The sequence below is a fragment of the Cherax quadricarinatus genome, chromosome 45 (genome assembly GCF_038502225.1).
Source record: "Cherax quadricarinatus isolate ZL_2023a chromosome 45, ASM3850222v1, whole genome shotgun sequence".
NCBI lineage: Eukaryota > Metazoa > Arthropoda > Malacostraca > Decapoda > Parastacidae > Cherax > Cherax quadricarinatus.
Genome location: NC_091336.1, coordinates 28,754,812 through 28,771,589, shown reverse-complemented (window position 1 = coordinate 28,771,589; position 16,778 = coordinate 28,754,812). Strand labels below are relative to the sequence as shown.

The window sequence follows — 16,778 nt, the reverse complement described above, 5'->3', positions numbered from 1 at the left end:
GTTCATATCTTACTCTAACTGCCTCCTCTTTTAGTTTATAAACCTTCACCTCTCTCTTCCCTGATGCTTCTATTCTCCTTGTATCCCATCTACCTTTTACTCTCAGTGTAGCTACAACTAAAAAGTGATCTGATATATCTGTGGCCCCTCGATAAACATGTACATCCTGAAGTGTACTCAACAGTCTTTTATCTACCAATACACAATCCAACAAACTACTGTCATTTCGCCCTACATCATATCGTGTATACTTATTTATCCTCTTTTTCTTAAAATATGTATTACCTATAACTAAACCCCTTTCTATACAAAGTTCAATCAAAGGGCTCCCATTATCATTTACACCTGGCACCCCAAACTTACCTACCACACCCTCTCTAAAAGTTTCTCCTACTTTAGCATTTAGGTCCCCTACCACTATTACTCTCTCACTTGGTTCAAAGGTTACTATACATTCACTTAACATCTCCCAAAATCTCTCTCTCTCCTCTACATTCCTCTCTTCTCCAGGTGCATACACGCTTATTATGACCCACTTTTCGCATCCAACCTTTACTTCAATCCATATAATCCTTGAATTTACACAATCATATTCTCTTTTCTCCTTCCATAACTGATCCTCCAACATTACTGCTACCCCTTCCTTAGCTCTAACTCTCTCAGATACTCCAGATTTAGTCCCATTTATTTCCCCCCACCGAAACTCTCCTACCCCCTTCAGCTCTGTTTCACTTAGGGCCAGGACATCCAACTTCTTTTCATCCATAACATCAGCAATCATCCGTTTCTTGTCATCCGCACTACATCCACGAACATTCAAGTATCCCAATTTTATAAAGTTTTTCTTCTTCTCTTTTTTAGTAAATGTCTACAGGAGAAGGGGTTACTAGCCCATTGCTCCCGGCATTTTAGTCGTCTCATACGACACGCCTGGCTTACGAAGGAAAGATTTTTTCCACTTCCCCATTGACAATAGAAGAAATAAAGAACAAGAGCTATTTAGAAAAAGAAGAAAAAAAACCTAGATGTATGTATATATATATATATGCATGTGCGTGTCTGTGAAGTGTGACCAAAGTGTAAGTAGGAGTAGCAAGATATCCCTGTTATCTAACGTGTTTATGAGACAGAAAAAGATACCAGCAATCGTATCATCATGCAAAACAGTTACAGGTTTCTGTTTCACAGTCATCTGGCAGGACGGTAGTACTTCTGTCTACCAACCTATATACATATATATATATACATACATATATACATATATATATACATAAATACATATATACATATATATATATACATAAATACATATATACATATATATATATACATAAATACATATATACATATATATATATACATAAATACATATATACATATATTTTTTTTTTTATTATCACACTGGCCGATTCCCACCAAGGCAGGGTGGCCCGAAAAAGAAAAACTTTCACCATCATTCACTCCATCACTGTCTTGCCAGAAGGGTGCTTTACACTACAGTTTTTAAACTGCAACATTAACACCCCTCCTTCAGAGTGCAGGCATTGTACTTCCCATCTCCAGGACTCAAGTCCGGCCTGCCGGTTTCCCTGAACCCCTTCATAAATGTTACTTTGCTCACACTCCAACAGCACGTCAAGTATTAAAAACCATTTGTCTCCATTCACTCCTATTAAACACGCTCACTCATGCCTGCTGGAAGTCCAAGCCCCTCGCACACAAAACCTCCTTTATGCCCTCTCTCCAACCTTTCCTAGGCCGACCCCTACCCCGCCTTCCTTCCACTACAGACTGATACACTCTTGAAGTCATTCTGTTTCGCTCCATTCTCTCTACATGTCCGAACCACCTCAACAACCCTTCCTCAGCCCTCTGGACAACAGTTTTGGTAATCCCGCACCTCCTCCTAACTTCCAAACTACGAATTCTCTGCATTATATTCACACCACACATTGCCCTCAGACATGACATCTCCACTGCCTCCAGCCTTCTCCTCGCTGCAACATTCATCACCCATGCTTCACACCCGTATAAGAGTGTTGGTAAAATTATACTCTCATACATTCCCCTCTTTGCCTCCAAGGACAAAGTTCTTTGTCTCCACAGACTCCTAAGTGCACCACTCACTCTTTTCCCCTCATCAATTCTATGATTCACCTCATCTTTCATAGACCCATCCGCTGACACGTCCACTCCCAAATATCTGAATACATTCACCTCCTCCATACTCTCTCCCTCCAATCTGATATTCAATCTTTCATCACCTAATCTTTTTGTTATCCTCATAACCTTACTTTTCTGTATTCACCTTTAATTTTCTTCTTTTGCACACCCTACCAAATTCATCCACCAATCTCTGCAACTTCTCTTCAGAATCTCCCAAGAGCACAGCATCATCAGCAAAGAGCAGCTGTGACAACTCCCACTTTGTGTGTGATTCTTTATCTTTTAACTCCATGTCTCTTGCCAAGACCCTCGCATTTACTTCTCTTACAACCCCATCTATAAATATATTAAACAACCACGGTGACATCACACATCCTTGTCTAAGGCCTACTTTTACTGGGAAAAAAATTTCCCTCTTTCCTACATACTCTAACTTGAGCCTCACTATCCTCGTAAAAACTCTTCACTGCTTTCAGTAACCTACCTCCTACACCATACACTTGCAACATCTGCCACATTGCCCCCCTATCCACCCTGTCATACGCCTTTTCCAAATCCATAAATGCCACAAAGACCTCTTTAGCCTTATCTAAATACTGTTCACTTATATGTTTCACTGTAAACACCTGGTCTACACACCCCCTACCTTTCCTAAAGCCTCCTTGTTCATCTGCTATCCTATTCTCCGTCTTACTCTTAATTCTTTCAATAATAACTCTACCATACACTTTACCAGGTACACTCAACAGACTTATCCCCCTATAATTTTTGCACTCTCTTTTGTCCCCTTTGCCTTTATACAAAGGAACTATGCATGCTCTCTGCCAATCCCTAGGCACCTTACCCTCTTCCATACATTTATTAGATAATTGCACCAACCACTCCAAAACTATATCCCCACCTGCTTTTAACATTTCTATCTTTATCCCATCAATCCCGGCTGCCTTACCCCCTTTCATTTTACCTACCGCCTCACGAACTTCCCCCACACTCACAACTGGCTCTTCCTCACTCCTACAAGATGTTATTCCTCCTTGCCCTATACAGGAAATCACAGCCTCCCCATCTTCATCAACATTTAACAATTCCTCAAAATATTCCCTCCATCTTCCCAATACCTCCAACTCTTCATTTAATAACTCCCCTCTCCTATTTTTAACTGACAAATCCATTTGTTCTCTAGGCTTCCTTAACTTGTTAATCTCACTCCAAACTTTTTTTTATTTTCAACAAAATTTGTTGATAACATCTCACCCACTCTCTCATTTGCTCTCTTTTTACATTGCTTCACCACTCTCTTAACCTCTCTCTTTTTCTCCATATACTCTTCTCTCCTTGCATCACTTCTACTTTGTAAAAACTTCTCATATGCTAACTTTTTCTCCCTTACTCCTCTCTTTACATCATCATTCCACCAATCGCTCCTCTTCCCTCCCGCACCCAATTTCCTGTAACCACAAACTTCTGCTGAACACTCTAACACTACATTTTTAAACCTACCCCATACCTCTTCGACCCCATTGCCTATGCTCTCATTAGCCCATCTATCCTCTAAAAGCTTTTTATATCTTTCCCTAACTGCCTCCTCTTTTAGTTTGTAAACATTCACCTCTCTCTTCCCTGATGCTTCTATTCTCCTTGTATCCCATCTACCTTTTACTCTCAGTGTAGCTACAACTAAAAAGTGATCTGATATATCTGTGGCCCCTCTATAAACATGTACATCCTGAAGTGTACTCAACAGTCTTTTATCTACCAATACACAATCCAACAAACTACTGTCATTTCGCCCTACATCATATCTTGCATTCCTCTCTTCTCCCGGTGCATACACACTTATTATGACCCACTTCTCGCATCCAACCTTTACTTTAATCCACATAATTCTTGCATTTACACATTCATATTCTCTTTTCTCCTTCCATAACTGATCATTCAACATTACTCCTACCCCTTCCTTTGCTCTAACTCTCTCAGATACTCCAGATTTAATCCCATTTATTTCCCCCCACCGAAACTCCCCTACCCCCTTCAGCTTTGTTTCGCTTAGGGCCAGGACATCCAACTTCTTTTCATTCATAACATCAGCAATCATCTGTTTCTTGTCATCCGCACTACATCCACGCACATTTAAGCATCCCAGTTTTATAAAGTTTTCTTCTTCTCTTTTTTAGTAAATGTCTACAGGAGAAGGGGTTACTAGCCCATTGCTTCCGGCATTTTAGTCGCCTCATACGACACGCATGGCTTACAGAGGAAAGATTCTTTTCCACTTCCCCATGGACAATAGAAGAAATAAAGAAGAACAAGAGCTATTAAGAAAAAGGGGAAAAACCTAGATGTATGTATATATATATATATGCATGTGCGTGTCTGTGAAGTGTGACCAAAGTGTAAGTAGGAGTAGCAAGATATCCCTGTTATCTAGCGTGTTTATGAGACAGAAAAAGAAACCATAGGTAGTAGGTTCTTAGACAGCAACCACCCAGATGACTGTGAAACAGAAATCTGTAACTGTTTTGCATGATGGTAGGATTTCTGGTGTCTTTTTCTGTCTCATAAACACGCTAGATAACAGGGATATCTTGCTACTCCTACTTACACTTTGGTCACACTTCACAGACACGCACATGCATATATATATACATACATCTAGGTTTTTCTCCTTTTTCTACATAGCTCTTGTTCTTATTTATTTCTTCTATTGTCCATGGGGAAGTGGAAAAGAATCTTTCCTCCGTAAGCCATGCGTGTCGTATGAGGCTACTAAAATGCCGAAGCAATGGGCTAGTAACCCCTTCTCCTGTAGACATTTACTAAAAAAGAGAAGAAAAACTTTATATATATATATATATATATATATATATATATATATATATATATATATATATATATATATATATATATATATATATATATATATATATATATATATATATATATATATATATATATATATATATATATACACTTCTCAGTGCGTTATCAGGAGCTATTCAATGCTGCAAGGCAGCAACTGAAGGACTGAGTGACGTTTTTTCACACAGTAGCGCAGTGCTTGTTAACACCAGCCACAATCTCTGTGAATGTGAGACAACTGTCTGTGTGCCACCTGCCCTACGACCCTCTCCGTTCTAACTCCCCTCCTACACACACATGGGGCATGAGACGGACTCTGGGTTTACAGTGCTCAATGTATAGGAAATTAGAAAATACAATAGCCAGCCTCAAGCTTCTTCTAGTCACCTACAACAGGTAATGTGACTTGAGAAAAAAACGTTTGGAACGTGTTAAGTTGACGAAGTGAAAGACTAAATGTGGCTGGGGACCTGAATGATAAATCGGGAAAACCGGTTGAAGGAGACGTTATACGCAAGTTTGTTGTGCAAGGTATGAGTGATAAGATAAGAGATAAGATAAGATTTCGTTCGGATTTTTAACCCCGGAGGGTTAGCCACCCAGGATAACCCAAGAAAGTCAGTGCGTCATCGAGGACTGTCTAACTTATTTCCATTGGGGTCCTTAATCTTGTCCCCCAGGATGCGACCCACACCAGTCGACTAACACCCAGGTACCTATTTGCTGCTAGGTGAACAGGACAACAGGTGTAAGGAAACGTGTCGAAATGTTTCCACCCGCCGGGAATCGAACCCGGGCCCTCCGTGTGTGAAGCGGGAGCTTTAGCCACCAGGCCACCGGGCCACATACCAGGCCACCGGGCCACATACCAGGCCACCGGGCCACACGATAATAGGGGACCGTTGATTGAACTTTGATAATGGGTTGTACGTATTTTAAGAAAGAGAGGATAAATACTTATACGAGATATGACACTGGGCGTAATGACAGTAGTTTGTTGGATTATGTATTTGTGGATAAAAGGCTGATGGATAGACTTCTGGATGAGCATGTCTACAGAGGGGACAACATATATATCAGATTATCTTTTATTTGTAACAACATTGAAGGTAAAAGGTAGATGACATCAATAAATAAGATAGATATGAGAGTTAATCAACTAAATGGGGATTTAATTAGGGTAAGATTTAAGTAACTACTAATTGAAGGATGGGTTAGTGAGGTATCATTAATGAAGCTGAAAAGGTATGATGAAAATAAGAAAAAATATTATAATGAGATTAATAAGTTAAGAATTACTACGAAATGGATGGATTTGACACTTAGAAACATAAGATGAGAGTTATTAGTTGGAAAGTTGGAAGTGCCAGAAAGAAACGGGAATATTTTTATGAACTATTAAATTTGATGCAGACAGAGAAGCTGGGATATAATGCACTGGTCAGGGAGGTATAACATGCTTTGAGAGTGAGGAAGAGCAAGATTTGAGAGTGAGGAAGAGCAAGATTTGAGAGTGAGGAAGAGCAAGATTTGAGAGTGAGGAAGAGCAAGATTTGAGAGTGAGGAAGAACAAGATTTGAGAGTGAGGAAGAACAAGATTTGAGAGTGAGGAAGAGCAAGATTTGAGAGTGAGGAAGAGCAAGATTTGAGAGTGAGGAAGAGCAAGATTTGAGAGTGAGGAAGAACAAGATTTGAGAGTGAGGAAGAACAAGATTTGAGAGTGAGGAAGAACAAGATTTGAGAGTGAGGAAGAGCAAGATTTGAGAGTGAGGAAGAGCAAGATTTGAGAGTGAGGAAGAACAAGATTTGAGAGTGAGGAAGAGCAAGATTTGAGAGTGAGGAAGAGCAAGATTTGAGAGTGAGGAAGAACAAGATTTGAGAGTGAGGAAGAGCAAGATTTGAGAGTGAGGAAGAGCAAGATTTGAGAGTGAGGAAGAGCAAGATTTGAGAGTGAGGAAGAACAAGATTTGAGAGTGAGGAAGAACAAGATTTGAGAGTGAGGAAGAACAAGATTTGAGAGTGAGGAAGAACAAGATTTGAGAGTGAGGAAGAACAAGATTTGAGAGTGAGGAAGAGCGAGATTTGAGAGTGAGGAAGAACAAGATTTGAGAGTGAGGAAGAGCAAGATTTGAGAGTGAGGAAGAGCAAGATTTGAGAGTGAGGAAGAACAAGATTTGAGAGTGAGGAAGAGCAAGATTTGAGAGTGAGGAAGAGCAAGATTTGAGAGTGAGGAAGAGCAAGATTTGAGAGTGAGGAAGAACAAGATTTGAGAGTGAGGAAGAACAAGATTTGAGAGTGAGGAAGAACAAGATTTGAGAGTGAGGAAGAACAAGATTTGAGAGTGAGGAAGAACAAGATTTGAGAGTGAGGTAGAACAAGATTTGAGTGAGGAAGAACAAGATTTGAGAGTGAGGAAGAGCGAGATTTGAGAGAGAGGAAGAACAAGATTTGAGAGTGAGGAAGAGCAAGATTTGAGAGTGAGGAAGAGCAAGATTTGAGAGTGAGGAAGAACAAGATTTGAGAGTGAGGAAGAACAAGATTTGAGAGTGAGGAAGAGCGAGATTTGAGAGTGAGGAAGAACAAGATTTGAGAGTGAGGAAGAACAAGATTTCAGAGTGAGGAAGAACAAGATTTCAGAGTGAGGAAGAACAAGATTTGAGAGTGAGGAAGAACAAGATTTGAGAGTGAGGAAGAACAAGATTTGAGAGTGAGGAAGAACAAGATTTGAGAGTGAGGAAGAACAAGATTTGAGAGTGAGGAAGAACAAGATTTGAGAGTGAGGAAGAGGGAGATTTGAGAGTGAGGAAGAGCAAGATTTGAGAGTGAGGAAGAGCAAGATTTGAGAGTGAGGAAGAACAAGATTTGAGAGTGAGGAAGAGCAAGATTTGAGAGTGAGGAAGAACAAGATTTGAGAGTGAGGAAGAGCAAGATTTGAGAGTGAGGAAGAACAAGATTTGAGAGTGAGGAAGAGCAAGATTTGAGAGTGAGGAAGAACAAGATTTGAGAGTGAGGAAGAGCAAGATTTGAGAGTGAGAAAGAACAAGATTTGAGAGTGAGGAAGAACAAGATTTGAGAGTGAGGAAGAACAAGATTTGAGAGTGATGAAGAACAAGATTTGAGAGTGAGGAAGAACAAGATTTGAGAGTGAGGAAGAACAAGATTTGAGAGTGAGGAAGAACAAGATTTGAGAGTGAGGAAGAACAAGATTTGAGAGTGAGGAAGAACAAGATTTGAGAGTGAGGAAGAACAAGATTTGAGAGTGAGGAAGAACAAGATTTGAGAGTGAGGAAGAACAAGATTTGAGAGTGAGGAAGAACAAGATTTGAGAGTGAGAAAGAACAAGATTTGAGAGTGAGGAAGAACAAGATTTGAGAGTGAGGAAGAACAAGATTTGAGAGTGAGGAAGAACAAGATTTGAGAGTGAGGAAGAACAAGATTTGAGAGTGAGGAAGAACAAGATTTGAGAGTGAGGAAGAACAAGATTTGAGAGTGAGGAAGAACAAGATTTGAGAGTGGGGAAGAACAAGATTTGAGAGTGAGGAAGAACAAGATTTGAGAGTGAGGAAGAACAAGATTTGAGAGTGAGGAAGAACAAGATTTGAGAGTGAGGAAGAACAAGATTTGAGAGTGAGGAAGAACAAGATTTGAGAGTGAGGAAGAACAAGATTTGAGAGTGAGGAAGAACAAGATTTGAGAGTGAGGAAGAACAAGATTTGAGAGTGAGGAAGAACAAGATTTGAGAGTGGGGAAGAACAAGATTTGAGAGTGAGGAAGAACAAGATTTGAGAGTGAGGAAGAACAAGATTTGAGAGTGAGGAAGAACAAGATTTGAGAGTGAGGAAGAACAAGATTTGAGAGTGAGGAAGGTGAGTGAGACTGAGCGCAAAATGAACAGTGGTAGAGCAGCTGGAACTGATGGGATTTCAACATTTATTTTAAAGCAAGTAGGGATTCAGGATTCGAGTGCTTGGTGCTTTTATTTAAGAAATGTATGAAAGATGGAAAAGCACCTAGGAAGTGGCATGGCTCTTGTATTGTTCTTTTACCTAAAGGCAACAGGAAGAAAGGAGAGTGTATAAATTATAGGGGAATAAGCCTGTTGAATGTACCTGGCATGGTAGAGTTATTCAAATAATTAGGGGTAAGAGAAAGTAGTATCGCAGATGAACAAGGAGAGTTTAGAATGGGTAATGAATGTCTAGACCAACTGTTTACACTGAAGCGTATAAGTGAACAGTATTTAGATACTAAGGGTAAATAGACTTTAGTTGCACTTATGAATTTGGGAAAAGCATATGATTGGGGTGATAAGGGAGTAATGTGGCAGATGGTGCAACTGTATGGAATAAGTGGTAGGTTAATGAAAGCAGATAAGCGATTTTACGAGGATAGTGAGGCTCAGATTAGAGTATGCAGGAGAGAGGGAGAATATTTCCTAGTAAAGTAGGCCTTAGACAGTGATGCGTGATGACACCATGGTTGTTCAATATATATATATATATATAGATGTGATTGTAAGAGAAGTGGATGCTCGGGTCTTGGCGAGAGGTGTGGGGTTAATTAATTAAAAAATAAAGACTCTGGCATAAATTGGAAGTTGTCACTGTTGATTTTTGCTGATGACACTCTGCTTTTGAGAGATTCTGAAGAGAAGTTACAGAAGTAGGAAGGCTATGTAAAAGTAAGAAATTAGTAGTTAACATAGGAAAGAGAAAGGTGACAAAGATAAAAATTTGCAGTTTGAAGGCACGGTAGGCTCGCACACGTGTTTGCGTAGGCACATTTCCTTAGGCATTAGCAGTGGTACCTAAAACGTAAAAGACGGTGGAAAAGAAACATTGAGGCCGTGAATGGGTAATCTGTTGACTGTGATAAACACATACGTGATCCATGCATTCTTTAAGTGGAAATTAAAGAAAATATTGTAAGATCCAAGGACCCAAACTAAACCCAGTGTTGTTGTGAAACAGGAAGTGTTGTCACTGGAGGAAAACAATAAATTGTGTTACTGTTGAGTGAATTTAGAAAAACCTGGACTACCATTAGTGAAGGGAGTAGACTAGCTAGAAAAAAATATCACAAAAAGGTACCAACACTGAGAAATCAACATGAAATCAATTTAAATGGAAGCGTAAGGGAAAAAATAGCATAGTTCCAGTATAGTGCAGTGTCAAGAAAAGAGATTCTTGAGGAAATATAATGAACATCCTTTGTAATAACCACTGTACAGAAGAGTGATAAAATATCAGTGATAAAATCAAAGAAACAAAAATAGCAAAATGTGGCAGTGTGGGACAATACCAGTCCTGGTGTTGACATGTGACATGTTAAACACATAGGTTTGAGTTACCACTCATTATGAAATGATTAGGATACAAATACATTGTGGAAAGACCTGTGAATCTAAATTGTCAGTGGAACTCAAGAATAGCGATTAATATAATGGATGAGTTTTTAAACTAAAATGTGCCATCGTATGCGAGAAATTCTATGTACCCTGGGATGGTGTGTTACAACCATACGTCTGGCAGGGCTATCAGGCAACCACACAGGCCCACCATACACCACCATAATAAACCATATACCCCACACCACAATAACCCAACCTTAGCAAGAAAACATGCACTTGTGTATGTGGGGTGCTCCAGAAATGTACCTGAATTGGAAAAGTCTGTGTGATGCTTTACACCAAAAATTTTTTTAATGTATAGTAAGTTTCCATATTAAATACATCCCACATGCTCATGCAGTGACCCTCTAACACCCCACCACCTGAGTGTAGAAAGGTAAAGTGAAAATTAGGCTCTTGTGGTACCCAGTTTGCAAGTAGGATACAGGCAGGATGGGAGTACAATATGCCTGTGGGACATGTGAAAAAAGTCTTGGGAAAACTCCAGAATCAAATGCAACATTTGACTTATCAAAGATCATGTCTCCGGTGCAAGAATAAACACTGTATCCAAAAACGACATCCATCTAGAAAGGTTTTTCTGGATCTGCAATAAGGATGTGGAACTATGGACAGGTATCAGGAAAGTATTCAGGAGGTTAATATATAATAAGCATGAAAACAAATAGTAACTATTGGATAGTCCACCTAAAATCTAAAGAGCATGGGTAGAGTTTCTAAGTCAAGAAAAACTAATTCTAGGTATAATCTACCGACCTCCAGGCTTGGATCACAATAGAAGGAGACTTCTTTGGGACGAAATTGTTATGGATTCTAGACATAATAACGTAGTGATAGTAGGGGATTTTAACTTTAGTCAAATTGACTGGATTCTTTGACCGGTAATCTGGAGTTCAGTGACTTTATGGAAGTAGTTCAGGGCTGTTTCTGTAGCAGTGTGTAACAGAGCCTGCCAGGGGTAATAATTTGCTAGACCTGGTCTTGTCAAATTAGAAAACACTTGTAAACTTTCTGGAGATCGCTGAACAGTTTGGCGCAAGTGATCACAAATCCCTTACTTTTAACAATACCCGGGAATCTGAGAATAATGATAATACGGTAAAAGTCCCTGATTTTCTTTCTGCCAATTATAATGGACTTAGGGAACACCTATCTAATCTCGATTGGGGTTATCTAGCTAATAATTTTATTGATGATCATCATACTTCCGATGACGAAGGGATCTGCATTTATGATTTTTTTCTTAATAATTTATACCGTGCTCAGAGTATATATATTCCCCAAAGAGAAATTAGGTCAAATAATAGCGATCTCAAATGGTTTAACAGGAGGCTAAAGCATCTAGTAGGAGAGAAAAGGGGAATTTATAAGCACATCAAAAGAGGAGAGATTAACCTTATTAATCGATATATTCAGTTTAAAAGAGAAGTAAAAAAGAGGATTAGAAAGGCTAAACGTGATTATGAAATTAGAGTTGCTAATGAATCAAAAACTAATCCAAAAAGTGTTCTATCAAGTGTATAGGACGAAGGTGAGGGAAAAAGTAGAACCTCTGAAAATTGGGAATGGACAGCTGACTGATAACAAACTGAAAATGTGTTCTCCATTTAATGATTATTTTTTTGTAAGTCTTTACACAAGAAGACGTTAATGAGATTCGAGAAATTAACAATTATTCAGTTCCTGAAGAATTCAAATTAGCAAATATTACTGTCACGAGGGACATAGTTATCGAACAAATCGATAAACTGAAACAAAATAAGTCCCCGGGATACGACGAGTTGTTTTCCAGGGTACTTAAAGAATGCAAGATGGAACATAGTCAGCCATTAACGAGCGTGTTTAATGCGTCCATCCTAACTGGTGTTGTGCCAGAGATGTGGAAGACAGCTAATGTAGTTCCTATATTTAAATCAGGGGATAAGTCCCTTACATCAAATTACCGTCCAATAAGCCTGACGTCTATAGTAGTCTAATTATTAGAATCAATTATAGCTGATATTTTTAGAAGCCATCTTGAAGAGCATAATTTGATTAATGAATCTCAGCATGGGTTCACGAGAGGTCGTTCCTGCCTCACAAATTTACTGACGCTCTTCAAAAAAACATTTGAGGCAGTAGACAGTGGTAAAGAATATGATGTTGTTTATTTGGATTTCAGTAAAGGCTTCGATAGAGTAACTCACAAAAAACTCTTAAGAAATGTGGCAGCTCATGGTATAGGAGGAAAAGTTCTAGCATGGACAGAGGCATGGCTTACCAATAGAAAGCAGAGAGTTTCCATTAATGATGTCAAATCTGATTGGAGATTAGCCGCTAGTGGCGTTCCACAAGGATCAGTTTATGGTCCTCTTGTATTCATGATTTACATTAATAACCTTGACAAAAGAATTACAAGTGACATAAGCAAATTTGATGATGATTCAAAAATAAGCCAAATGATTCTTTCTGAGAAGGATACCAATGAACTCCACGAGGATTTAGGCAAATTAATGTCTTGGTCTGAAAAAATGGCAGATGTAGTTCAATGTGGGCAAGTGTAAAGCACTAGTCCTTGGTAATGAAAATAACCCTCGAAGTTATAAACTAGGTGAAGTAGAGCTTGGTAATACAGAATATGAAAAAGACTTGGGAGTCATTGTAAGCAGTAATCTAAAGCCAAGACACCAGTGCCTAAGTGTGGTGCAGAGTATGGCTGACAGATTACTAGGATTTATTTCAAGAAGTATAAGTAACAGTTTCAAAAAGTTATTTTACAGCTCTGTACATCACTAGTGAGACCTCATTTGGATTATGCCACTCAGTTTTGGTGTCCTTATTACAGGATGGATATACTCCCATTGGAATCTCCCGTATGAAGACAGACTTAGAGCCTTGAATCTCCACTCTCTGGAGAGACGTAGAATGAGGGAAGATATCAATGAAGTGTATAAGTGGATGACAGGCATAAACAAAGGTGATATTAATAAAGTTTTGAGGGTGTCGAACCAGTTAAGAACCAGAAATAATGGATTTAAGTTGGATAAATTTAGATTTGGGAAGCACATAGGTAAGTACTGGTTTTTGAAGAGAACTGTGGATGCGTGGAACAATCTTCCGAGTAGGGTGATCGAGGCTAGGACCTTGGGTACCTTTGAAAAGAGAATGGACAAATATATGAGTGAGAGGGGCTGGGTTTGATTGGTGTCGTGGGTACGGGAGTAAATTCTTGGGTATCTTTGGGGAGGGGGGGTTTTGATAAGGACCTGCCTTGTATGTGCCAGTAGGCCTTCTGCAGTGTTAATCAATTCCTATATTCTTATGTATACCTCGAGATGGTTTCGGGGGTCAAGGGCCCTGCGACCCGGTTTGAGACCAGGCTTCGTGGTAGATGAGGGTCTGATCAACCAGGCTGTTGCTGCTGGCTGCACGTGAACTGACGTACGAACCAGAGTCCTACTGGTCATGTACTGACTTTAGGTACCTGTCTAGTGCTTTCTTGAAGACAACCAGTGGTTTGTTGGTCATCCCTCTTATGTGTGCTGGGAAGCAGTTGAACAGTCTTGGGCCCTTCACACTTATTGTGTTGTCTCTCATGTACTTGTGGCGCCCCTGCTTTTCATTGCAGAAATGTTGCATCTCCTGCCGAGTCTTTTGCTGTCATAGGGAGTGATTTTCGTGTGCAGGTTTGGTACTAGTCCCTCTAGGGTTTTCCAAGTGTATATTATCATGTATCTCTCTCGCCTGCGTTCCAGGGACTTCAACCTTTCCCAGTAGTTTAGGAGCTTTATCGCACTTATGTGTGCCGTGAAAATTCTTTGTACACTCTCTAGGTCGGCAATTTTGCCTACCTTGAAAGGTGGGATGGGAAAGAATTAAAGTTTAACATTCAGAATGCCCAGTCTACAACAGATGACCCAAAAATAAATAGACATCCACTGGAAGTGCTACTCAGGGAAGTGGAAAATATTGAGATGAAGTTAAAGGACTCATACAGGATCCAGGAGAGACAAGAGGAACTAAAAGCAATTAGTGAAATTGAAAGAAATTCGAAATATTTCGGTTCATGTGCCAAAAACAAGGCAAAAACCACATCTATTATAGGGCTCCTGCTCAGACAAGACGGATCCTACACAGATGACAAAAAAGAAATGAGTGAGGTACTGAGATCTCAATATGACTCTGTGTTCAGCGAGCCACTAATCAGTCTAAAGATTGACAATCCAAATTATTATTTCATGAATGAGCCTCAAAACCCTGACATAACCCTAACTCCATTAGACATTAAGAAAACCATTGACAACATGCGCATATATCCAGCCCCGGGCCCAGACTCGTGGAACTCTGTGTTCATTAAGAACTGCAAGAAACCCCTCTCACAGGCTCTAAGTATGATATGGAAAAGGAACATAGACACAGGTGAGATTCCACAGTCACTTAAAAAACTGATATAGCCCCACTCCATAAAGGTGGCAGCAACGTAATTACTAAGAACTATAAACCAATAGCTTTAACGCCCCACTTCATAAAAATCTTTGAGAGAGTTCTAAGAAGCATGATTGTAAACCATGATTGTAAACCACTTGGACTCTCAACAATTGCACAATCCAGGGCAACCTGGGTTCAGAGCAGGTCGCTCCTGCCTCTCGCAACTACTGCACCACTATGATGTGGTCTTGGATGCACTGGAAAACAAACAGAATGCGGATGTGGAATACACAGACTTTACGAAAGCCTTTGGCAAGTGCGGTCATGGTGAAATAGCACACAAAATGCGTGCTGAAGGGATAACTGGCAAAGTGGGCAGATGGATCTTCAACTTTATAACACAAAGAGTAATGGTAAACAGAGTCAAATCGGAAGCTGTTAAAGTGAAGAGCTCTGTTTCACATGGCACAGTACTCGCCCATATCCTGTTCCTCGTCCTCATATCAGACACAGACAGAGATGTAAATCATAGCACCGTATCATCCTTTGCAGACGACACTAGGACCTGCATGAGAGTGTCATCCATTGAGGACACGGCAAATCTCAAAGATGTAAAACAAGTTTTGCAGTGAGCAATGGCGACCAATATGATCCTCAATGAAGACATATTCCAACTACTCTGTTATGGAAAACTAGAGGAATAGCTAGAAATGAGTATACTACAAACTCTAATCACGCAATAGAGCGGAAAAGTAATGTAGAGGACATGGGAATGGTAATGTCTGAGGATCTCACCTTCAAGGATCACAACAATGTCACTATCACATCTGAGAGGAAAGTGATAGGATGGATAATGAGAAGATTCAGGACAAGAGATGCCAAGCTTATGATGATCCTTTTTAAATCACTTGTTCTCTGTAGTCTGGAATACTGCTGAACATTGTAAATCTAGAGAATGTACAGATAACCTTTACTGAACATATAAGTTCCATCAAACATCTTAACTACTGGAAACGCTTGGAAGCACTTGACTTGTACTCACTGGAGCGCAGCTAGATAGATGCATCATAATCTACACCTGGAAAATCCTAGAGGGACTAGTCCCTAATCTGCACACAGAAATATCTCCTTACGAAAGCAAAAGACTTGGCAAGAGATGCAACATAGCTCAATGAAAAGTAGAGGCGCCGTTAGCACACTAAGAGAAAACACGAAAATGTCCGGGGACCAAGACTGTTCAACAGCCTCCCACCAGCCATAAGGGGAATTACTAACAGACCCCCGGTTGTCTTCAAGATGGAGCTGGACAGATAACTAAATTCAGTACAGGATCAGCCGGGCTGTGGTTCGTACGTTGGACTACGTGCGGCGAGCAGTAACAGCCTCATTGATCAGTCCCTGATCCACCAGGAGGCCTGGTCATGGACCGGGCCGCAGGGGCCTTGTTCCCCAGAATACCCTCCTGGTAGACTCCAGGTATATCAGCTTGGAGGGAAGAAGTCTGGAGGAAGTGAATATTGAATATATTTGATGGTAGACTTGTCAGTAGATGTGTCTGTGAAGACGAACGAGTCATAAAACTGATGGCTGGAAAAAAGTGAATAGTGCAGTGTGGACTCTGTGGAGACAAAGAACTTTATCCATGGAAGCAAAGAGGGAAATGTATGGGAATATAGTAGTACCAATATGGGTGTGAAGCATGAGTAGTGAATGTTGCAACAAGGTCGTCCATAGACAGGTTGGAGGGAGGGAGTGAAGGAGGTGCCGGAGTATGTTTGACAGGAGTGAGTGTAGACAAATGTTTTTTCCATGACATGATGTGCTGATGGAGTGTGAATAAAATAATATATATGAAAGTATTCAGGGAAACCAGTTAACAGGACTGCATCTGGGAAATAGAGGAGATGAGCGCTGAAGGAGATGTGGAGATGTGTTG

General features: G+C 40.0%; 1 protein-coding gene across 1 annotated transcript in view; it reads left to right on the top strand.

Annotated features, from left to right (window-relative positions):
- Window positions 1-16,778, top strand: part of LOC128694950 (ionotropic receptor 93a-like) — a 222,337-nt gene that overhangs the window by 11,088 nt on the left and 194,471 nt on the right. The window lies entirely within an intron of this gene.